The sequence below is a fragment of the Salmo salar genome, unplaced genomic scaffold (assembly GCF_965601325.2).
Source record: "Salmo salar unplaced genomic scaffold, fSalSal1 ptg000257l, whole genome shotgun sequence".
Classification (NCBI taxonomy): Eukaryota; Metazoa; Chordata; class Actinopteri; order Salmoniformes; family Salmonidae; genus Salmo; species Salmo salar.
In genome coordinates this window covers 1,955,805-1,982,500 of record NW_027675339.1, presented here as the reverse complement: position 1 = coordinate 1,982,500, position 26,696 = coordinate 1,955,805, and the positions used below count along the sequence as shown (strand labels likewise).

At 44.4% G+C, this 26,696-nt stretch overlaps 2 protein-coding genes and 1 long non-coding RNA gene across 3 annotated transcripts in view; 1 reads left to right on the top strand and 2 right to left on the bottom strand.

The window, feature by feature from the left end:
* LOC123732604 (uncharacterized) overlaps positions 1 to 777 on the top strand; it is a 10,652-nt gene extending 9,875 nt beyond the window's left edge. Inside the window, exon 3 of the mRNA XM_082971296.1 lies at positions 1 to 777. This exon is cut by the window's left edge and continues 225 nt beyond it. The gene's annotated coding sequence lies outside the window, so the exon portion shown is untranslated.
* Positions 1 to 26,696, bottom strand: part of LOC145867291 (uncharacterized) — a 358,109-nt gene that overhangs the window by 60,299 nt on the left and 271,114 nt on the right. The gene's annotated exons all lie outside the window — the stretch shown is intronic.
* On the bottom strand, positions 12,565 to 14,713 carry LOC145867297 (uncharacterized). The gene is made up of 3 exons (XR_014383295.1): positions 14,021 to 14,713; positions 13,768 to 13,862; positions 12,565 to 13,539 (listed from the first exon to the last, which is right to left on the bottom strand). It is a non-coding gene; the product is annotated as an uncharacterized LOC145867297 (long non-coding RNA).

Sequence of the window (26,696 nt, the reverse complement as noted above, 5' to 3'; positions counted from 1 at the left end):
GAATCAGCAGGAGAGGAAGGGGTGATGACTGTTGGCTTGGAGCCAATGACAAGTCCTGGAGTCTGTTCTGCGATGACGACAGATACATTGCCTGGCATAATAATAACTCCACTACCATAGACGTCCCCTCCTCCAGGTCCCACAGAGTAGGAGTGTATCTGGACTGGTCAGCCGGCACTCTGTCCTTCTATAGAGCCTCCTCTGACACACTGACCCACCTGATCACATTCACCTCCACATTCACTGAGCCCCTCTATCCAGGATTTGGGGTTTGGGATGTTGGCTCTTCAGTGTCCCTGAAATAATAACTGGACACACACACACACACACACACACACACACACACACACACACACACACACACACACACACTGGACACACACACACACACACACACACACACACACACACACACACACACACACACACACACACACACACACTGGACAAACACACACACACACACACACACACACACACACACACACACACACACACACACACACACTGGACACACACACACACACACACACACACACACACACACACACACACACACACACACACACACACTGGACAAACACACACACACACACACACACACACACACACACACGGACACACACACAAACACACACACACACACAAACACACACACAAACACACACACACTGGACACACACACAAACACACACACACAAACACACACACACTGGACACACAAACTGGGCACACACACACACACACACTGGACACACACACACACACACACACACACACACTGAACACACACTGAACACACACAAACTGGACACAAAATGGACACACACACTCAACACACACACCGGACACACACACACACACACACACTGGACACAAAATAGACACACACACTCTCAACACACACACTGAACAAACACACACAAACACATTCTGGACACACGCACACTGGACACACAAACACACACACACACACACACACACTGGACAAAAACATACACACACACACACACACACACACACACTGGACACACACACTTACACACACACACACACACTGGACAAACGAAAACACACACACACTCACACACATACACACACACACACTGGACACACACACACACACACACACACACACTGGACACACACACACACACACACACACACACACTGGACACACACACACACACACTGGACACACACACACACACTGGTCAAACAAAAATACACACACACACACACACACACACTGGACACACACACACACACACACTGGACAAACAAAGTGGACAAACACACACACTGGACACACACACACACAAACACTGGATACACACAGACACACACACACTGGACACACACACTAGACAAACACACACACACACACACTGGACTCACACACACACACTGGACACACACACACACTGGACACACACACACACACACTGGACACACACACACACACACTGGACACACACACACACACTGGACACACACACACACACTGGACACACACACACACACTGGACACACACACACACACTGGACACACACACACACACACACTGGACACACACACACTGGACACACACACACACACACACTGGACAAACACACACACACACACACTGGACAAACACACACACACACACACACACTGGACAAACACACACACACACACACACACACTGGACAAACACACACACACACACACACACACACACTGGACAAACACACACACACACACACACACACTGGACAAACACACACACACACACACACACACTGGACAAACACACACACACACACACACTGGACAAACACACACACACACACACACACTGGACAAACACACTGGACAAACACACACACAAACACACACACACACACACACACACACTGGACAAACACACACACAAACTGGACAAACACACACACACACACACACACACACACTGGACAAACACACACACACACTGGACAAACACACACACACACACACACTGGACTCACACACACACACACACTGGACTCACACACACTGGACTCACACACACTGGACACACACACACACACACTGGACACACACACACACACACTGGACACACACACACACACACTGGACACACACACACACACACTGGACACACACACACACACACACTGGACACACACACACAGAGGACAAACACACACACACACACACACACACACAGAGGACAAACACACACACACACACACACAGAGGACAAACACACACACACACACACACAGGACAAACACACACACAGGACAAACACACACACACACACACACACACAGGACAAATACACACACACACACACAGGACAAATACACACACACGACAAATACACACACACACACACACACACACACACACACAGGACAAATATACACACACACACAGGACAAATATACACACACACACACACACACACAACAAATATACACACACACACACACACACACACACACACACACACACAGGACAAATACACACACACACACACACACACACAGGACAAATACACACACACACACACACACAGGACAAATACACACACACACACACACACAGGACAAATACACACACACACACACAGGACAAATACACACACACACACACAGGACAAATATACACACACACACACAGGACAAATACACACAGGACACACACAGGACACACACACACACAGGACACACACACACACACACACAGGACTCACACACACACACACACACACACACACACAGGACACACACACACAGGACTCACACACACACACACACACACACACACTCACACAGGACACACTCACACACTGGAAGCACACACTCACACACACACACACTGGACACACACACGCTGGACTCACACACACACACACACACTGGACTCACACACGCTGGACTCACACACGCTGGACTCACACACACACACACACACTGGACTCACACACACACACACGCTGGACTCATACACTGAAAACGCTCTTACCAGTGTGTGTGTGTGTGTATGTGTGTGTGTGTGTGTGTGTGTGTGTGTGTGTGTGTGTGTGTGTGTGTGTGTGTGTGTGTGTGTGTGTGTGTGTGTGTGTGTGTGTGTTCAGGTGTATCCCTCAATGACTGTCTGTTTTTCTGCTTACCGCTACAGTGTGGAACATGGTGGAGAGAACACAATGAAACCTGGACTTAGAAAATGTGAGTGTTGACTGCTGTGAAGAATATGACTAAGAATAAGTCTTAATTCAAGTTAAGTCAAAGACCACCATCATTACTGACTTGGTCATATTAAATATCATCTGTAGTTCTACAGAAGCAGAAATCAGGGACACCAACGTTTACAAAGAGTTGATGTGTGTGTGTGTGTGTGTGTGTGTGTGTGTGTGTGTGTGTGTGTGTGTGTGTGTGTGTGTGTGTGTGTGTTGGTGTGGTGTAATTATTGTGAATAAGTGTGTTTTATATTACCATACAGTATAACATATGATCATTCAACAAGTCTCAAGTCACCTTAACTTCTCCTTTTGATACCTAGAAACATCTACATTAAATGAATTAGTGAAAAGTGAGTTAACATTCTAATGTGAATGATGATGATTTCTAATATTGTGTCTGGTTTCATCCATCAGATGTCTGTGATCTCACACTGGACCCAAACACAGTAAACAGACTCCTCTCTCTGTCTGAGGAGAACAGAAAGGTGACATGGAGGAGAGAGGAGCAGCCGTATCCTGATCACCCAGAGAGATTTGAGGACTGGGGACAGGTGCTGTGTAGAGAGGGTCTGACTGGGCGCTGTTACTGGGAGGTGGAGTGGAGTGGGAGTGGGGCTGATATAGGAGTGACATATAAAGGAATCAGCAGGAGAGGAAGGGGTGATGACTGTTGGCTTGGAGCCAATGACAAGTCCTGGAGTCTGTTCTGCGATGACGACAGATACATTGCCTGGCATAATAATAACTCCACTACCATAGACGTCCCCTCCTCCAGGTCCCACAGAGTAGGAGTGTATCTGGACTGGTCAGCCGGCACTCTGTCCTTCTATAGAGCCTCCTCTGACACACTGACCCACCTGATCACATTCACCTCCACATTCACTGAGCCCCTCTATCCAGGATTTGGGGTTTGGGATGTTGGCTCTTCAGTGTCCCTGAAATAATAACTGGACACACACACACACACACACACACACACACACACACACACACACACACACACACACACACACTGGACACACACACACACACACACACACACACACACACACACACACACACACACACACACACACACACACACTGGACAAACACACACACACACACACACACACACACACACACACACACACACACACACACACACACTGGACACACACACACACACACACACACACACACACACACACACACACACACACACACACACACACTGGACAAACACACACACACACACACACACACACACACACACACGGACACACACACAAACACACACACACACACAAACACACACACAAACACACACACACTGGACACACACACAAACACACACACACAAACACACACACACTGGACACACAAACTGGGCACACACACACACACACACTGGACACACACACACACACACACACACACACACTGAACACACACTGAACACACACAAACTGGACACAAAATGGACACACACACTCAACACACACACCGGACACACACACACACACACACACTGGACACAAAATAGACACACACACTCTCAACACACACACTGAACAAACACACACAAACACATTCTGGACACACGCACACTGGACACACAAACACACACACACACACACACACACTGGACAAAAACATACACACACACACACACACACACACACACTGGACACACACACTTACACACACACACACACACTGGACAAACGAAAACACACACACACTCACACACATACACACACACACACTGGACACACACACACACACACACACACACACTGGACACACACACACACACACACACACACACACTGGACACACACACACACACACTGGACACACACACACACACTGGTCAAACAAAAATACACACACACACACACACACACACTGGACACACACACACACACACACTGGACAAACAAAGTGGACAAACACACACACTGGACACACACACACACAAACACTGGATACACACAGACACACACACACTGGACACACACACTAGACAAACACACACACACACACACTGGACTCACACACACACACTGGACACACACACACACTGGACACACACACACACACACTGGACACACACACACACACACTGGACACACACACACACACTGGACACACACACACACACTGGACACACACACACACACTGGACACACACACACACACTGGACACACACACACACACACACTGGACACACACACACTGGACACACACACACACACACACTGGACAAACACACACACACACACACTGGACAAACACACACACACACACACACACTGGACAAACACACACACACACACACACACACTGGACAAACACACACACACACACACACACACACTGGACAAACACACACACACACACACACACACTGGACAAACACACACACACACACACACACACTGGACAAACACACACACACACACACACTGGACAAACACACACACACACACACACACTGGACAAACACACTGGACAAACACACACACAAACACACACACACACACACACACACACTGGACAAACACACACACAAACTGGACAAACACACACACACACACACACACACACACTGGACAAACACACACACACACTGGACAAACACACACACACACACACACTGGACTCACACACACACACACACTGGACTCACACACACTGGACTCACACACACTGGACACACACACACACACACTGGACACACACACACACACACTGGACACACACACACACACACTGGACACACACACACACACACTGGACACACACACACACACACACTGGACACACACACACAAACACTGGACAAACACACACACACACACACACTGGACAAACACACACACACACACACACTGGACAAACACACACACACACACACACTGGACAAACACACACACACACACTGGACAAACACACACACACACACACACACTGGACAAAAACAAACACACACACACACACACACACACTGGACAAACACACACACACACACACACACACACACACACTGGACAAACACACACACACACACACACACACTAGACAAACAAACACACACACACTGGACTCACACACACACACACACACACACACTGGACACACACACACACACACACACACTGGACTCACACACACTGGACACACACACACACACACACACACACACACACACACACACACACACACACACACACAAACAGGACACATACACACACACAGGACACACTCTCACACACACACATGCGCATCTTCCTATAATTGTGAGGACCTTGACCCATGACCTCTTACAATAACACCGTTAGTCTTTCCACAAGACTCCCATGACGTTATAGTGTGACGTTATGAGTCGACGTTAAAGTAACATTCTCACAACATACTGCACTTGTTTTATCCTGTTTTAGATGTATCCTCTGTTTAAACATTTAAACTCTTACAATAACACCGTTAAAATACCAATGTGATCATTTCTTGTCTTTTTATGTTGGAAAAACAAATTGTACAATTATATGTGGACATACGCTCCATAGTTGTACAAGTATACATGGATATATTGTACTTTTCATAATAAAACATACTTGAAACAAGAAAAAGCATGTTAATTGTGAAAACAATTTCGTTATTGATTTTTACATTGCTTCTCCCTGTCTCATGTTGACGTTTGTCATGAATCTTGACCTGGAGGCAGAACTGTGCGATTTCCTCTAGATATGTCAGCTGCAAAGTCAGAATTGGCTGTGGAAAATAATGTTGTTTTATGGTCTTAACCTCTTGGGGCTAGGTGGGACGCTAGCGTGCCACCTGTGGTGCACTCCATCAACAGCAGGTGCATTTCAAGAGCGGCAAATTTGAATCCAAATAAATGTCAAAATTCAAATTTTTCAAAAATACAACTATGTTACACCATTTGAAAGATAAACATCTCCTTAATCTAACCACGTTTTACGATTTCAAAAAGGTTTTACGGCGAAAGCATAAATTTAGAGTATGTTAGGACAGTACATTTACAAGAGTTGTGTGTAATGTTTTGTCAAGTCAAAGACAGGGTCACCAAAACCATAAAACCAGCTAAAATGATACACTAACCTTTTACAATCTCCATCAGATGACACTCCTAGGACATTATGTTAGACAATGCATGCATTTTTAGTTCTATCAAGTTCATATTTATATACAAAAACAGCGTTTTACTATGGCATTGATGTTGAGGAAATCGTTTCCCTCCAATAACCGGCAGTCAAGTCAGCGTCAGAAATTAAATAATTAAAATTAGAAAACATTGTTAAAATATTATATTGTCATTTAAAGAATTATAGATTTACATCTTTTGAACGCAATCAACTTGCCAGATTTAAAAATAACCTTACTGGGAAATCACACTTTGCAATAATCTGAGCACTGTGCCCAGAAAAATACGCGTTGCGATACAGACTAGACGTCATGTTGGGGAGATCTAAAATCGAAAATACTATGTAAATAATCCATTACCTTTGATTCTCTTCATCAGATGTCACTTCCAGGTATCACAGGTCCATAACGAATGTAGTTTTGTTCAAAAAAGCTCATCATTTATGTCCAAAAATCTCCGTCTCGTTAGCACATGATGTAAGCCAGCCGGACTTCTCGTCATGAACGAGGGGAAAAAATATATTTCCGTTCGTTCAAACATGTCAAACGTTGTATAGCATAAATCATTAGGGCCTTTTTTAACCAGAACATGAATAATATTCAAGGTGGACGAATGCATAGCCTTTTATAACGTATTGGAACGAGGGTACCCAACATGAAGTAGCGCGCCAGGTGTCTAATGGGACATCACCGTTCCATGGCTCTTGTTCGGTCAGATCTCCCTCCAGAAGACTCAAAACACTTTGTAAAGGCTGGTGACATCTAGTGGAAGCAATAGGAAGTGCCAAAATATTCCTAAACCCCTGTGTCTTTCAATGGGATAGCTTTAAAGTCAATACAACACATCAGGTATCCACTTCCTGTCAGAAAATGTCTCAGGGTTTTGCCTGCCAAATGAGTTCTGTTATACTCACAGACACCATTCAAACAGTTTTGGAAACTTTAGAGTGTTTTCTATCCATATATAATAAGTATATGCATATTCTAGTTACTGGGTAGGATTAGTAACCAGATTAAATCGGGTACATTTTTTTTATCCAGACGTGCAAATGCTGCCCCCTAGACCCAACAGGTTAATTTAAGGGAAGGATTAGCAGTGTGGTTAGGGTTGAGGTAAGGATTAAAATCTGATTGTATTACTTTGTGCCTGTGCCAGCTAGTGAATACTTTGCTGAACTGCCTAGAGGGCAAGATTCATACCAATAAATGCCAACCTGCCTCCAGGGCAAGATTCATGACAATAAATGCCAACCTGCCTCCAGAACAAGATTCATGACAATAAATGCCAACCTGCCTCCAGAACAAGATTCATAACAATAAATGCCAACCTGCCTCCAGGGCAAGATTCATGACAATAAATACCAACCTGCCTCCAGGGCAAGATTCATGACAATAAATGCCAACCTGCCTCCCAGTCATCCCCTCCTTATCTTTACAAGGCTGCAGAACCTGCAAGCTAGTGATGTGGGGGTTCTCTCATAACCCTCAGTCCCCAGGTGGGTAGATGGCAGGTTGAATAAAGAGAAGCTAGTGATGTGGGGGTTCTCTCATAACCCTCAGTCCCCAGGTGGGTAGATGGCAGGTTGAATAAAGAGAAGCTAGTGATGTGGGGGTTCTCTCATAACCCTCAGTCCCCAGGTGGGTAGATGGCAGGTTGAATAAAGAGAAGCTAGTGATGTGGGGGTTCTCTCATAACCCTCAGTCCCCAGGTGGGTAGATGGCAGGTTGAATAAAGAGAAGCTAGTGATGTGGGGGTTCTCTCATAACCCTCAGTCCCCAGGTGGGTAGATGGCAGGTTGAATAAATAGAAAACAATAGGCTATATAAATCAATCCATAAATGTATAGTTATTATGTAATTTACACAAAACATTAAGGACACCTTTCTTTCCATGACAAACTGACCAGGCGTAACTCAGTATTAGGAAGGTATCCTTAATATTTTGTCCACTCAGTGGCTCTGACCCTTTACGTAACAGTCAATCCTCTTTACCAGGAAACCTTCCTTAAATTTCCCCAAATGTTTCCACACTGCTGCTCTCTCACAGCTGCTCCAGGGCCTCTTGGGTTGAGGAGTCATTCTCTTCTAACCTGATCACAGCTGCTCCAGGGCCTCTTGGGTTGAGGAGTCATTCTCTTCTAACCTGATCACAGCTGCTCCAGGGCCTCTTGGGTTGAGGAGTCATTCTCTTCTAACCTGATCACAAACAAAGACAAGATTCAAACAAATAAACATGATGGTCCAACATAATGGGGGGGGGGGGGGGTATAGGGAAGGTAGGGGACAGGAGGGGGGTATAGGGAAGGTAGGGGAGAGGAGGGGGTATAGGGAAGGTAGGGGAGAGGAGGGGGTTATAGGGAAGGTAGGGGAGAGGAGGGGGTATAGGGAAGGTAGGGGAGAGGAGGGGGGTATAGGGAAGGTAGGGGAGAGGAGGGGGTATAGGGAAGGTAGAGGAGAGGAGGGGGTATAGGGAAGGTAGGGGACAGGAGGGGGTATAGGGAAGGTAGGGGAGAGGAGGGGGGTATAGGGAAGGTAGGGGAGAGGAGGGGGGGTATAGGGAAGGTAGGGGAGAGGAGGGGGTATAGGGAAGGTAGGGGAGAGGAGGGGGTATAGGGAAGGTAGGGGAGAGGAGGGGAGGTATAGGGAAGGTAGGGGAGAGGAGGAGGGTATAGGGAAGGTAGGGGAGAGGAGGGGGTATAGGGAAGGTAGGGGAGAGGAGGGGGGGTATAGGGAAGGTAGGGGAGAGGAGGGGGTATAGGGAAGGTAGGGGGGAGGAGGATTAGGGTATAGGGAAGGTAGGGGAGAGGAGGGGTATAGGGAAGGTAGGGGAGAGGAGGGGTTATAGGGAAGGTAGGGGAGAGGAGGGGGTATAGGGAAGGTAGGGGAGAGGAGGGGGTATAGGGAAGATAGGGGAGAGGAGGGGGTATAGGGAAGGTAGGGGAGAGGAGGGGTTATAGGGAAGGTAGGGGAGAGGAGGGGGGTATAGGGAAGGTAGGGGAGAGGAGGGGTTATAGGGGAGAGGAGGGGGTATAAGGGAGAGGAGGGTGTATAGGGAAGGTAGGGGAGAGGAGGGGGTATAGGGAAGGTAGGGGAGAGGAGGGGGTATAAGGGAGAGGAGGGGGTATAGGGAAGGTAGGGGAGAGGAGGGGGTATAGGGAAGGTAGGGGAGAGGAGGGGGGGTATAGGGAAGGTAGGGGAGAGGAGGGGGTATAGGGAAGGTAGGGGAGAGGAGGGGGGGTATAGGGAAGGTAGGGGAGAGGAGGGGGTATAGGGAAGGTAGAGGAGAGGAGGGGGGTATAGGGAAGGTAGGGGAGAGGAGGGGGTATAGGGAAGGTAGGGGAGAGGAGGGGGTATAGGGAAGGTAGAGGAGAGGAGGGGGTATAGGGAATGTAGGGGAGAGGAGGGGGTATAGGGAATGTAGGGGAGAGGAGGGGGTATAGGGAAGGTAGGGGAGAGGAGGGGGGTGTAGGGAAGGTAGGGGAGAGGAGGGGGTTATAGGGAAGGTAGGGGAGAGGATATAGGGAAAGTAGGGGAGAGGAGGGGGGTATAGGGAAGGTAGGGGAGAGGAGGGGGGTATAGGGAAGGTAGGGGAGAGGAGGGGGGTATAGGGAAGGTAGGGGAGGGGGTATAGGGAAGGTAGGGGAGAGGAGGGGGTATAGGGAAGGTAGGGGAGAGGAGGGGGTATAGGGAAGGTAGGGGAGAGGGGGGGGTATAGGGAAGGTAGGGGAGAGGAGGGGGGTATAGGGAAGGTAGGGGAGAGGAGGGGGGTATAGGGAAGGTAGGGGAGAGGAGGGGGGTATAGGGAAGGTAGGGGAGAGGAGGGGGTATAGGGAAGGTAGGGGAGAGGAGGGGGTATAGGAAGGTAGAGGAGAGGGGGGGGGTATAGGGAAGGTAGGGGAGAGGAGGGGGTATAGGGAAGGTAGGGGAGAGGAGGGGGGTATAGGGAAGGTAGGGGAGAGGAGGGGGTATAGGGAAGGTAGGGGAGAGGAGGGGGGTATAGGGAAGGTAGGGGACAGGGGGGTATAGGGAAGGTAGGGGAGAGGAGGGGGTATAGGGAAGGTAGGGGAGAGGAGGGGGGACTTCCTCCATGTCCTCCAGACTTCGTGTCAGGTAAGCAGCCTCCAAGTCTACCCTCACCAACTGACCAGACTGAGTGAGTTCTGAACATCCCTCTCTGTCCTCTGATGCTGCGTCCAAGTCTTCTTGGGTCTTTCTGGTGTCTCTGTCTTGACTCTTTAGTGAGTTTTTTCAGTTCTTTCCCAGGCTGCCTGAAAAACACAAAAAGATGGCAACTACATAAGAGTTATAAACTATCAAAATAAAGAGAATCCCACACTCCATATATAAACTCCCAGTAATTGATTGGATATTTACCAACGTTTCAGCATCACTGTGCCGTCTTCAGGGTGATGTCATCAATACTTGAACCAGGTTATGTTGACAAACAGTGCAATTAGTGCAACCAATGACAATAGAGAGGGGTGTGTCATAATGATTAAGTTAATTACAATGAATTAATGAAACTGTTAAAAAAACAATAGTTTATGGCATATTAAATATTAAACAATAGTAGGGTATATTATATATATCCGGCTCTCCATGTAATCTGATTCATTATGATCTAGGATCAGGTCCCCCCTCTCCATGTAATCTGATTCATTATGATCTAGGATCAGGTCCCTCCTCTCCATGTAATCTGATTCATTATGATCTAGGATCAGGTCCCCCCCTCTCCATGTAATCTGACTCATTATAATCTAGGATCAGGTCCCCCCCTTTCCATGTAATCTGATTCATTATGATCTAGGATCAGGTCCCCCCTCTCCATGTAATCTGACTCATTATAATCTAGGATCAGGTCCCCCCCTCTCCATGTAATCTGATTATTTATGATCTAGGATCAGGTCCCCCCTCTCCATGTAATCTGACTCATTATGATCTAGGATCAGGTCCCTCCTCTCCATGTAATCTGACTCATTATAATCTAGGATCAGGTCCCCCCTCTCCATGTAATCTGATTCATTATGATCTAGGATCAGGTCCCCCCTCTCCATGTAATCTGATTCATTATGATCTAGGATCAGGTCCCCCCCTCTCCATGTAATCTGATTCATTATGATATAGGATCAGGTCCCCCCTCTCCATGTAATCTGATTCATTATGATCTAGGATCAGGTCCCCCCTCTCCATGTAATCTGACTCATTATGATATAGGATATTTTTATTTTTATTATTTCAACTTTATTTAACAAGGTTGCTAGTTGAGAAGTTCTCATTTACAACTGCGACCTGGCCAAGAATAAAGCAAAGCAGTGTGACAGAAACAACAACACAGAGTTACATAGAATAAACAAGTGTACAGTCAACACAAAATTTAAAAAAAGTCTATATACAGGTTGTGCAAATGGCGTGAGGACTTATGGCAATAAATAGGCCATAGTAGCAAAGTAATCACAATTTAGCAGATTAACACTGGAGTGATAGATGAGCAGATGATGATGTGCAAGTAGTGATACTGGTGTGCAAAAGAGCAGCAAAGTAAATAAAAACAATGATGAGGTAGGTAGATTGGTTGGGCTATTTACAGATGGACTATGTACAGCTGCAGCGATCGGTTAGCTGCTCAGATAGCTGATGTTTAAAGTTAGTGAGGGAGCAATAAGTCTCCGGCTTCAGCGATTTTTGCAATTCATTCCAGTCATTGGCAGCAGAGAACTGGAAGGAGAGGCGGCCAAAGGAGGTGTTGGCTTTGGGGATGACCAGTGAGATGTACCTGCTGGAGCGCTTGCTACGAGTGTGTGTTGTTATCGTGACCAGTGAGCTGAGATAAGGCAGAGCTTTACCTAGCATAGACTTGTAGATGACCTGGAGCCAGTGGGTCTGGCGACGAATATGTAGCGAGGTCCAGCCGACTAAAATGACCTGGGTTGCAATCATGAAAAAAAACTACCCGGCCTTCATTGTTTGACATTGAGAACATTGGGAGAGATGAGAGCTGACGTTTTAGTAAATGTGCAGATTACGTATCTCAGTCACAGACAAGAAGCTCAATTAAGACATTATCTTCACCACTGGGACTGGGGACAACAGGACCACAGGCCAAATAATACAGCTCAACACTTCCACACTACCACAGTGAGTAGAATCAGGCTTCTGAAAACAGAAAACTTGCAGAATTATTAATGATGAATTGTATTACACGTTATTAGACATGTCTGTTGTTGAGGAGGATGGGAGACCCACAGTATAGGAGCAGAACGCACAGAGATGTCAAAAATGTGTTTCAAAAATCGTCAAAGAGTAATTATTTTAACCTAAAGCATTTAATAAAGACACTTATAGTACAATATTATGGGGAATAGGAATGAGAGGGCTACCTACACCATTTTGGGAAGGGATCACAGCAGTGATTGAATGAGGGTATGAGGCATGAGTTGAGGTGTTCAGAGGCTTGACCAGTGCAGGGCAGGGTTTGACTGGGAAGACAACACAAAAACACTACACAGTGAGACAAAAGAGCTAAGAATGAGTTAGTCCAAGCAAGGAGTCAAATCATAGATGTGTAATAATGTGATTGTGTTTGTGATTGACTCTACATAAAGTAATGAGAGAAAATTAACAGGGGTTCCCTCACCGTGCTTGGAGAGGAAACATTCAATGTGCCAGTGGTTGAGTGGGCCACATGAGACGTGGCTTCCAGTTCATGTGAGGAGTTAGTTGACAATGGAAGTAGAGTGGTCATCGCTTGTTAAACCATGGAACAGGAGGGGACTTAGCTGGAAATACAAATAGCAGATACGTTCCCTTGAAGGTGAGCCATCGTAGGTTTGAACAACAAGTTTGTCCATGAAATTAAACACGGAATTCACATCTCGCCCACTTGGCAAATCAAAGTAGCCCAAGAAACTTTTTCTGAATAAAGCCCTGATCATCCACATACAGTACCACATACAGTTTTAACAATTTTGGAAACGTCAGAGTGTTTTCTTTCCAAATCTACCAATTATATGCATAGCTTCTGGGCCTGAGTAACAGGCATTTTACTTTGGGCTCGCCAGACTCTCCGAACTTCCGAAAACTGCCCCCTAGCCCTAAGACGTTTTAACGGTCCTCACACTGTTCATGCTCTCATTACATAGACGCGTACTGCTCACCTGTTCATCTCGTAATGAATAATGTGGAAATTGAGCAAGTTGAGGTGACTAAACTGCTTGGAGTAACCCTGGATTGTAAACTGCCATGGTCAAAACATATTGATACGACAGTAGCTAAGAATGGGAGAAGTCTGTCCATAATAAAGCCCTGCTCTACCTTCTTAACCTCTTGGGGCTAGGTGGGACGCTAGCGTGCCACCCGTGGTGCACTCCATCAACAGCAGGTGCATTTCAAGAGCGGCAAATTTGAATCCAAATAAATGTCAAAATTCACATTTTTCAAAAATACAACTATGTTACACCATTTGAAAGATAAACATCTCCTTAATCTAACCACGTTTTACGATTTCAAAAAGGTTTTACGGCGAAAGCATAAATTTAGAGTATGTTAGGACAGTACATTTACAAGAGTTGTGTGTAATGTTTTGTCAAGTCAAAGACAGGGTCACCAAAACCATAAAACCAGCTAAAATGATGCACTAACCTTTTACAATCTCCATCAGATGACACTCCTAGGACATTATGTTAGACAATGCATGCATTTTTAGTTCTATCAAGTTGATATTTATATCCAAAAACAGCGTTTTACTATGGCATTGATGTTGAGGAAATCGTTTCCCTCCAATAACCGGCAGTCAAGTCAGCGTCAGAAATTAAATAATTAAAATTAGAAAACATTGGTAAAATATTATATTGTCATTTAAAGAATTATAGATTTACATCTCTTGAACGCAATCAACTTGCCAGATTTAAAAATAACCTTACTGGGAAATCACACTTTGCAATAATCTGAGCACTGCGCCCAGAAAAATACGCGTTGCGATACAGACTAGACGTCATGTTGGGGAGATCTAAAATCGAAAATACTATGTAAATAATCCATTACCTTTGATTCTCTTCATCAGATGTCACTTCCAGGTATCACAGGTCCATAACGAATGTAGTTTTGTTCAAAAAAGCTCATCATTTATGTCCAAAAATCTCCGTCTCGTTAGCACATGATGTAAGCCAGCCGGACTTCTCGTCATGAACGAGGGGAAAAAATATATTTCCGTTCGTTCAAACATGTCAAACGTTGTATAGCATAAATAATTAGGGCCTTTTTTAACCAGAACATGAATAATATTCAAGGTGGACGAATGCATACTCTTTTATAACGTATTGGAACGAGGGTACCCAACATCAACTCGCGCGCAAGGTGTCTAATGGGCCATCATCGTTCCATGGCTCTTGTTCGGTCAGATCTCCCTCCAGAAGACTCAAAACACTTTGTAAAGGCTGGTGACATCTAGTGGAAGCAATAGGAAGTGCCAAAATATTGCTAAACCCCTGTGTTTTTCAATGGGATAGGTTTAAAGTCAATACAACACATCAGGTATCCACTTCCTGTCAGAAAATGTCTCAGGGTTTTGCCTGCCAAATGAGTTCTGTTATACTCACAGACACCATTCAAACAGTTTTAGAAACTTTAGAGTGTTTTCTATCCATATATAATAAGTATATGCATATTCTAGTTACTGGGTAGGATTAGTAACCAGATTAAATCGGGTACATTTTTTTTATCCAGACGTGCAAATGCTGCCCCCTAGACCCAACAGGTTAACCTCTTGGGGCTAGGTGGGACGCTAGCGTGCCACCTGTGGTGCACTCCATCAACAGCAGGTGCATTTCAAGAGCGGCAAATTTGAATCCAAATAAATGTCAAAATTCAAATTTTTCAAAAATACAACTATGTTACACCATTTGAAAGATAAACATCTCCTTAATCTAACCACGTTTTACGATTTCAAAAAGGTTTTACGGCGAAAGCATAAATTTAGAGTATGTTAGGACAGTACATTTACAAGAGTTGTGTGTAATGTTTTGTCAAGTCAAAGACAGGGTCACCAAAACCATAAAACCAGCTAAAATGATACACTAACCTTTTACAATCTCCATCAGATGACACTCCTAGGACATTATGTTAGACAATGCATGCATTTTTAGTTCTATCAAGTTCATATTTATATACAAAAACAGCGTTTTACTATGGCATTGATGTTGAGGAAATCGTTTCCCTCCAATAACCGGCAGTCAAGTCAGCGTCACAAATTAAATAATTAAAATTAGAAAACATTGGTAAAATATTATATTGTCATTTAAAGAATTATAGATTTACATCTTTTGAACGCAATCAACTTGCCAGATTTAAAAATAACCTTACTGGGAAATCACACTTTGCAATAATCTGAGCACTGTGCCCAGAAAAATACGCGTTGCGATACAGACTAGACGTCATGTTGGGGAGATCTAAAATCGAAAATACTATGTAAATAATCCATTACCTTTGATTCTCTTCATCAGATGTCACTTCCAGGTATCACAGGTCCATAACGAATGTAGTTTTGTTCAAAAAAGCTCATCATTTATGTCCAAAAATCTCCGTCTCGTTAGCACATGATGTAAGCCAGCCGGACTTCTCGTCATGAACGAGGGGAAAAAATATATTTCCGTTCGTTCAAACATGTCAAACGTTGTATAGCATAAATCATTAGGGCCTTTTTTAACCAGAACATGAATAATATTCAAGGTGGACGAATGCATAGCCTTTTATAACGTATTGGAACGAGGGTACCCAACATGAAGTAGCGCGCCAGGTGTCTAATGGGACATCACCGTTCCATGGCTCTTGTTCGGTCAGATCTCCCTCCAGAAGACTCAAAACACTTTGTAAAGGCTGGTGACATCTAGTGGAAGCAATAGGAAGTGCCAAAATATTCCTAAACCCCTGTGTTTTTCAATGGGATAGGTTTAAAATCAATACAACACATCAGGTATCCACTTCCTGTCAGAAAATGTCTCAGGGTTTTGCCTGCCAAATGAGTTCTGTTATACTCACAGACACCATTCAAACAGTTTTGGAAACTTTAGAGTGTTTTCTATCCATATATAATAAGTATATGCATATTCTAGTTACTGGGTAGGATTAGTAACCAGATTAAATCGGGTACATTTTTTTTATCCAGACGTGCAAATGCTGCCCCCTAGACCCAACAGGTTAAGATCTTTCGTCTGAACTATCCTCACCGGTCCTTGGCTCTGGATGACTACACGGGTAATGTCAGTTTTATCAGGGGTACTACTGGTATTCTGGCTGGCGGTAGAACTATCTCCTGTCCTAACCTCTACTACTCGGAATGGTACCGCAGTGTCGACAATGGTCTGGTCAAGGCCAACATACCATAACCCTAAATCCTCTTTCTTTATGCTTTTAATGGTCATTCCTATCTTCAAGCAATACTTCCCTTGCTCTGGATTGCAGTCAAAAACCCTGGCCTTCACTATATTCCATCTGTTTCTATATTGGGTGTGTGGATTGACATAGCCTTCTCTCTCTGTGTGAGCTATGATTCCATGAGTTACACCGGGATCTACACAGATATCTTCCCCATGAAGTCCGAGTCCTAGACTGCCAGGAGGTTAGGGACCCCATTTGGTCTGCATAGAACTCTATTGAGACATCCTTCCCTAACTCTAATCTCACTTCCTTTTTATCCAGATCGAGTGACCTTTTGTACCTAGGCCATAAAAACTCCTCATCTTCTACACTATGGGTCAAGTTACAACTTTCTGACTTCTCGAGTGGTTCATGGTGTATTAGGAATATGGCTCCCACAATCAGACAGCTCAGACTGACCAGTACCCCTGTAAAGCCCCACCCCCTCCCGGAGAATATATCACCGGCTAGAGGCCAACCCACACTTTCACTTCTATGAACGCACACAGTGAGGATCGGGCGGGTTTGGGAATCTTCATTAGAGAGGTAACCCCCGAACCTTATTGGTATTCGGTTCTTCTCCTAACTCTGTGATTGTTCGACAGTGTCAGTGTGTCTTACCCTCCCGCAATGTGTGATATGAACCCAGGTAGCTCTTTCAGCTATTCTCACCACAAAGGCTATTACCAGGAACACTTGGTATGGGCCCTCCCACCGTGGCTGCTTCCAGTTCTTTTCTCCTCAGGGACTGGATCCACACCCAGTCTCCTGGTTGGATTGAGTGAATCATCTTCTCCTGTAATTCACCTGTTGGACACAAAGTCTCGGACATACGGGTTTGGTTAACCATGTGTTCTGTTAGTGTATCTTCAACTTCTATGTCTACCTGTTCTGGCCTCCCTAACTCTGGCATTCTATATGGTTTACCTGATCAGCTAAAATGTAATCCATTATTTAAGAGAGAGATCCTACATTTTACATTTACATTTTTAGTCATTTAGCAGACGCTCTTATCCAGAGCGACTTACAGTAGTGAATGCATACATTTCATACAATTTCATACATTTTTTTCTGTGCTGGCCCCCCGTAGTAAACCAACTACCCTAATCGTGTCCACCCAGTAAGTTGTGACCACTTCTTCCCATTTAATATGCTTATCTATTATAAAAAATGTTTTTTTAAAGTAGTTCGTTATCCAATAGGCCACAAAGTGTTTCCGAACCTGCTCTACTATCCCCCTGTTGACACATGGCTCTGCCCATGTGTCAATCTTGCCGCATCTCTAAACAATGACTTAGGTAGTATTGGTAACTTCTCATGATACCAAATACCGTCCTTATATAAATTGCTCCTAACTTCTCCCATTTCGAAATCCCTTTCACTGGTGCTCTACACTGACAATTTTAATACAGCGTTGTCTATGTTTACATCCAATTTTAAGAACTGCTGTGTCGACGGCTGCGGTTTATCCTCTCTAGGGTAGGTGGGACGAAATCGTCCCACCTACGTAACAGCCAGTGGAATCCTGTGGCGCGTTATTCAAATACCTTAGAAATGCTATTACTTCAATTTCTCAAACATATGACTATTTTACACCATTCTAAAGACAAGACTCTCGTTAATCTAACCACACTGTCCGATTTCAAAAAGGCTTTACAACGAAAGCAAAACATTAGATTATGTCAGCAGAGTACCCAGCCAGAAATAATCAGACACCCATTTTTCAAGCTAGCATATAATGTCACATATACCCAGAAGACAGCTAAATGCAGCACTAAGCTTTGATGATCTTCATCAGATGACAACCCTAGGACATTATGTTATTCAATACATGCATGTTTTGTTCAATCAAGTTCATATTTATATCAAAAACCAGCTTTTTACATTAGCATGTGACGTTCAGAACTAGCATATGCATATTCTAGTTACTGGGTAGGAGTGGTAACCAGATTAAATCGGGTATGTTTTTTATCCAGCCGTGTCAATACTGCCCCCTAGCCCTAACAGGTTAAGAAGACGGAGATTGATGCATCGGCGTGATGATTGTCCTCTTTGTACAGATGAAGAGTGTACTTCTGTAGAACTGTTTTCATTGTTTAATGATTCCCTGTTTTGCACCATGTGAAGGTAAAACACTCAGTGGCTCAACAGAAGCCATTTACACAGATAATGTACTAGTGTAAGAAAAATCCCCCCCAATGCTTTAACCTGTTGGGGCTAGGGGGCAGTATTTTCACTGCTGGATAAAAAAATGTACCCGATTTAATCTGGTTACTAATCCTACCCAGCAACTAGAATATGCATATACTTATTATATATGGATAGAAAACACCCTAAAGTTTCTAAAACTGTTTGAATGGTGTCTGTGAGTATAACAGAACTCATTTGGCAGGCAAAACCCTGAGACATTTTCTGACAGGAAGTGGATACCTGATGTGTTGAATTACCTTTAACCTGTTAAGGCTAGGGGGCAGTATTTGCACGGCTGGATAAAAAAAAATGTACCCGATTTAATCTGGTTACTAATCCTACCCAGTAACTAGAATATGCATATACTTATTATATATGGATAGAAAACACTCTAAAGTTTCTAAAACTGTTTGAATGGTGTCTGTGAGTATAACAGAACTCATTTGGCAGGCAAAACCCTGAGACATTTTCTGACAGGAAGTGGATACCTGATGTGTTGTATTACCTTTAAACCTATCCCATTGAAAAACACAGGGGCTGAGGAATATTTTGGCACTTCCTATTGCTTCCACTAGATGTCACCAGCCTTTACAAAGTGTTTTGAGTCTTCTGGAGGGAGATCTGACCGAACAAGAGCCATGGAACGATGATGGCCCATTAGACACCTGGCGCGCGAGTTCATGTTGGGTACCCTCGTTCCAATACGTTATAAAAGAGTATGCATTCGTCCACCTTGAATATTATTCATGTTCTGGTTAAAAAAGGCCCTAATTATTTATGCTATACAACGTTTGACATGTTTGAACGAACGGAAATATATTTTTTCCCCTCGTTCATGACGAGAAGTCCGGCTGGCTTACATCATGTGCTAACGAGACGGAGATTTTTGGACATAAATGATGAGCTTTTTTGAACAAAACTACATTCGTTATGGACCTGTGATACCTGGAAGTGACATCTGATGAAGAGAATCAAAGGTAATGGATTATTTACATAGTATTTTCGATTTTAGATCTCCCCAACATGACGTCTAGTCTGTATCGCAACGCGTATTTTTCTGGGCGCAGTGCTCAGATTATTGCAAAGTGTGATTTCCCAGTAAGGTTATTTTTAAATCTGGCAAGTTGATTGCGTTCAAGAGATGTAAATCTATAATTCTTTAAATGACAATATAATATTTTACCAATGTTTTCTAATTTTAATTATTTAATTTGTGGTGCTGACTTGACTGCCGGTTATTGGAAGGAAACGATTTCCTGAACATCAACGCCATAGTAAACCGCTGTTTTTGGATATAAATATGAACTTGATAGAACTAAAAATGCATGTATTGTCTAACATAATGTCCTAGGAGTGTCATCTGATGGAGATTGTCAAAGGTTAGTGCATCATTTTAGCTGGTTTTATGGTTTTGGTGACGCCTGTCTTTGAATTGACAAAACATTACACACAGCTATTGTCAATGTACTCTCCTAACATAATCTAACTTTATGCTTTCGCCGTAAAACCTTTTTGAAATCGGACAACGTGGTTAGATTAAGGAGATGTTTATCTTTCAAAGGGTGTAAGATAGTTGTATGTTTGAAAAATTTGAATTTTGACATTTATTTGGTTTCAAATTTGCCGCTCTTGAAATGCACCTGCTGTTGATGGAGTGCACCACGGGGGGGACGCTAGCGTCCCACCTAGCCCATAGAGGTTAAACAACGGGGCAGCTATTATTAGCTGGACTCCCGTCCTGAGCCATTGGCTTGAGCTGGAGCGGCTGTTATTTAAGTCCCACCGTGGGACTATGCTGGTGTTGTATACTTCAGTTGTATTGTTGTCACTTGTCCAAGGGCCCAGACAACAGCTAACAATGAAAAGACTGACCACGAAAGCAAAAGAAATGATGCATAGAGTCCGGTCCTGGTCTTTCTATGGCCACTGGGGTCACATATGACGATTCATCGGCTGGTGCATCTTCGTCTGGGTTGTGGGGCACTTTCCTGCAGTGGCTTGCGTGAACCCACGTCAACCGCTCTGCAACCATCAGGAGCACCTGGAATGGACCAGTCCAGCGCTGTTGGTGCCAAGTCTTTCTGCGGAGGTCTTTGTTGATCACTCAATCTCCTGGCTGCAATTTTTGGAGCTGTCCTCCTTTTGGTTCAGGCAAAGCCACTTTTATCCTGGGGAAAATAGACTTCAGAACATTGTTGAGTGCAGCACAGTAGCTTACCATTTGATCCTCGCAACCCGTCAGTGTCAAACTGTTCTGTGGGAACGGGGTGTTTAGGATTCCCATGGGTCTTTCTGTGAGTATTTCATGAGGTGCTAAACCAGGGGGTACGATGCGCACGTCCATGCATGTACATCCGAGCCAGAGGCATTACTGTTACCTATGACAATCCGGTCTCAACCTTCCTCTGCCTACATTGTTAGTCATACAAACCACAACTCCTCCCCTTTTACACAATGGTCTTGGCCATTCTCATTCCCCCAGGCCATTGGCAGATCAGAAACATCCTGTAGAGAAAACAGGTTTTAAACATAGATGGGTATTGCAACAAAATAGCCTCCAACAAGTTCTCAACCAATTTATCAAATCAAATCTATTTATATAGCCCTTCTTACATCAGCTGATATCTCAAAGTGCTGTACAGAATCCCAGCCTAAAACCCCAAACAGCAAGCAATGCAGGTGTAGAAGCACAGTGGCTAGGAAAAACTCCGTAGAAAGGCCAGAACCTAGGAAGAAACCTAGAGAGGAACCAGGCTATGAGGGGTGGTCAGTCCTCTGCTGGCTGTGCCGGGTGGAGATTATAACAGAACATGGCCAAGATGTTCAAATGTTCATAAATGACCAGCAGGGTCAAATAATAATAATCATAGTAGTTGTCGAGGGTGCAACAAGTCAGCACCTCAGGAGTAAATGTCAGTTGGCTTTTCATAGCCGATCATTCAGAGTATCTCTACCGCTTCTGCTATCTCTAGAGAGTTGAAATCAGCAGGTCTGGGACAGGTAGCACGTCCGGTGAACAGGTCAGAGTTCCATAGCCGCAGGCAGAACAGTTGAAACTGGAGCAGCAGCACGGCCAGGTGGACTGGGGACAGCAAGGAGTCATCATGCCAGGTAGTCCTGAGGCATGGTCCTAGGGCTCAGGTCCTCCGAGAGAGAAAGAGAGAATTAGAGAGAGCATACTTAAATTCACACAGGACACCAGATAAGACAGAAGAAATACTCCAGATATAACAGACTGACCCTAGCCCCTCGACACATAAACTACTGCAGCACAAATACTGGAGGCTGAGACAGGAGGGGTCAGGAGACACTGTGGCCCCATCCGATGATACCCCCGGACAGGGCCAAACAGGCAGTATATAACCCCACCCACTTTGCCAAAGCACAGCCCCCACACCACTAGAGGGATATCTTCACCCACCAACTTACCATCCTGAGACAAGGCCAAGTATAGCCCACAAAGATCTCCTCCACGGCACAACCCAAGGGGGGGGCGCCAACCCAGACAGGAAGACCACGTCAGTGACTCAACCCACTCAAGTGACGCACCCCTCCTAGGGACTGCATGGAAGAAAACCAGTAAGCCAGTGACTCAGCCCCTGTAATAGGGATAGAGGCAGAGAATCCCAGTGGAGAGAGGGGAACCGGCCAGGCAGAGACAGCAAGGGCGGTTCGTTGCTCCAGAGCCTTTCCGTTCACCTTCACACTCCTGGGCCAGACTACACTCAATCATAGGACCTACTGAAGAGATGAGTCTTCAGTAAAGACTTAAAGGTTGAGACCGAGTCTGCATCTCTCACATGGGTAGGCAGACCATTCCATAAAAATTGAGCTCTATAGGAGAAAGCCCTGCTTCCAGCTGTTTGCTTAGAAATTCTAGGGACAATTAGGAGGCCTGCGTCTTGTGACCATAGCGTACGTGTAGGTATGTAGGGAAGGACCAAATCGGAAAGATAGGTAGGAGCAAGCCATGTAATGCTTTGTAGGTTAGCAGTAAAACATTGAAATCAGCACTTGCCTTAACAGGAAGCCAGTGTAGGGAGGCTAGCACTGGAGTAATATGATAAAAATGTTGGGTTTAGTCAGGATTCTAGCAGCCGTATTCAGCACTAACTGAAGTTTATTTAGTGCTTTATCCGGGTAGCCGGAAAGTAGAGCATTGCAGTAGTCCAACCTAGAAGTAACAAAAGCATGGATTAATTTTTCTGCATCATTTTTGGACAGAACATTTCTGATTTTTGCAATGTTACATAAATGGAAAGAAGCTGTCCTTGAAACAGTCTTGATATGTTCGTCAAAAGAGAGATCAGGGTCCAGAGTAACGCCGAGGTCCTTCACAGTTTTATTTGAGACAACTGTACAACCATCAAGATTAATTGTCAGATTCAACAGAAGATCTCTTTGTTTCTTGGGACCTAGAACAAGCATCTCTGTTTTGTCCGAGTTTAAAAATAGAAAGTTTGCAGCCATCCACTTCTTTATGTCTGAAACGCAGGCTTCCAGCGAGGACAATTTTGGGGCTTCACCATGTTTCATTGAAATGTACAGCTGTGTGTCGTCCGCATAGCAGTGAAATTTAACATTATGTTTTTGAATGACATCCCCAAGAGGTAAAATATATAGTGAAAACAATAGTGGTCCTAAAACGGAACCTTGAGGAACACCGAAATTTACAATTGATTTGTCAGAGGACAAACCATTCACAGAGACAAACTGATATCTTTCCGACAGATAAGATCTAAACCAGGCCAGAACTTGTCCATGTAGACCAATTTGGGTTTCCAATCTCTCCAAAAGAATGTGGTGATCGATGGTATCAAAAGCAGCACTAAGATCTAGGAGCACGAGGACAGATGCAGAGCCTCGGTCTGACGTCATTAAAAGGTCATTTACCACCTTCACAAGTGCAGTCTCAGTGCTATGATGGGGTCTAAAACCAGACTGAAGCGTTTCGTATACATTGTTTGTCTTCAGGAAGGCAGTGAGTTGCTGCGCAACAGCTTTTTCTAACATTTTTGAGAGGAATGGAAGATTCGATATAGGCCGATTTAGTTTTTTATAATTTCTGGGTCAAGATTCAGCTTTTTCAAGAGAGGCTTTATTACTGCCGCTTTTAGTGAGCTTGGTACACATCCGGTGGATAGAGAGCCGTTTATTATGTTCAACATAGGAGGGCCAAGCACAGGAAGCAGCTCTTTCAGTAGTTTAGTTGGAATAGGGTCCAGTATGCAGCTTGAGGGTTTAGAGGCCATGATTATTTTCATCATTGTGTCAAGAGATATAGTACTAAAACACTTTAGTGTCTCCCTTGATCCTAGGTCCTGACAGAGTTGTGCAGACAAAGGACAACTGAGCTTTGGAGGAATAAGCAGATTTAAAGAGGAGTCCGTAATTTGCTTTCTAATGATCATGATCTTTTCCTCAAAGAAGTTCATAAATTTATTACTGCTGAAGTGAAAGCCATCCTCCATTTGCGAATGCTGCTTTTTAGTTAGCTTTGCGACAGTATCAAAAAGAAATTTCGGATTGTTCTTATTTTCCTCAATTAAGTTGGAAAAATAGGATGATCGAGCAGCAGTGAGGGCTCTTCGATACTGCACGGTACTGTCTTTCCAAGCTAGTCGGAAGACTTCCAGTTTGGTGTGGCGCCATTTCCGTTCCAATTTTCTGGAAGCTTGCTTCAGAGCTCGTGTATTTTCTGTATATCAGGGAGCTAGTTTCTTATGACAGATGTTTTTAGGGGTGCAACTGTATCTAGGGTATTGCGCAAGGTTAAATTGAGTTCCTCGGTTAGGTGGTTAACTGATTTTTGTCCTCTGACGTCCTTGGGTAGGCAGAGGGAGTCTGGAAGGGCATCAAGGAATCTTTGGGTTGTCTGAGAATTTATAGCACGACTTTTAATGCTCCTTGGTTGGGGTCTGAGCAGATTATTTGTTGCAATTGCAAACGCAATAAAATGGTGGTCCGATAATCCAGGATTATGAGGAAAAACATTAAGATCCACAACATTTATTCCATGGGACAAAACTAGGTCCAGAGTATGACTGTGGCAGTGAGTAGGTCCAGAGACATGTTGGACAAAACCCACTGAGTCGATGATGGCTCCGAAAGCCTTTTGGAGTGGGTCTGTGGACTTTTCCATGTGAATGTTAAAGTCACCAAAAATTTGAATATTATCTGCTATGACTACAAGATCCGATAGGAATTCAGGGAACTCAGTGAGGAACACTGCATATGGCCCAGGAGGCCTGTAAACAGTAGCTGTAAAAAGTGATTGAGTAGGCTGCATAGATTTCATGACTAGAAGCTCAAAAGACGAAAACGTCATTGTTTATGTTAGCAACACCTCCGCCTTTGCCGGATGCACGGGGGGTATGGTCACTGGTGTAACCAGGAGGTGAGGCCTCATTTAACACAGTAAATTCATCAGGCTTAAGCCATGTTTCAGTCAGGCCAATCACATCAAGATTATGATCAGTGATTAGTTCATTGACTATAACTGCCTTGGAAGTGAGGGATCTAACATTAAGTAACCCAATTTTGAGATGTGAGGTATCACAATCTCTTTCAATAATGGCAGGAATGGAGGAGGTCTTTATTCCAGTGAGATTGCTAAGGCGAACACCGCCATGTTTAGTTTTACCCAACCTAGATCGAGGCACAGACACGGTCTCAATGGGGAAAGCTGAGCTGACTACACTGACTGTGCT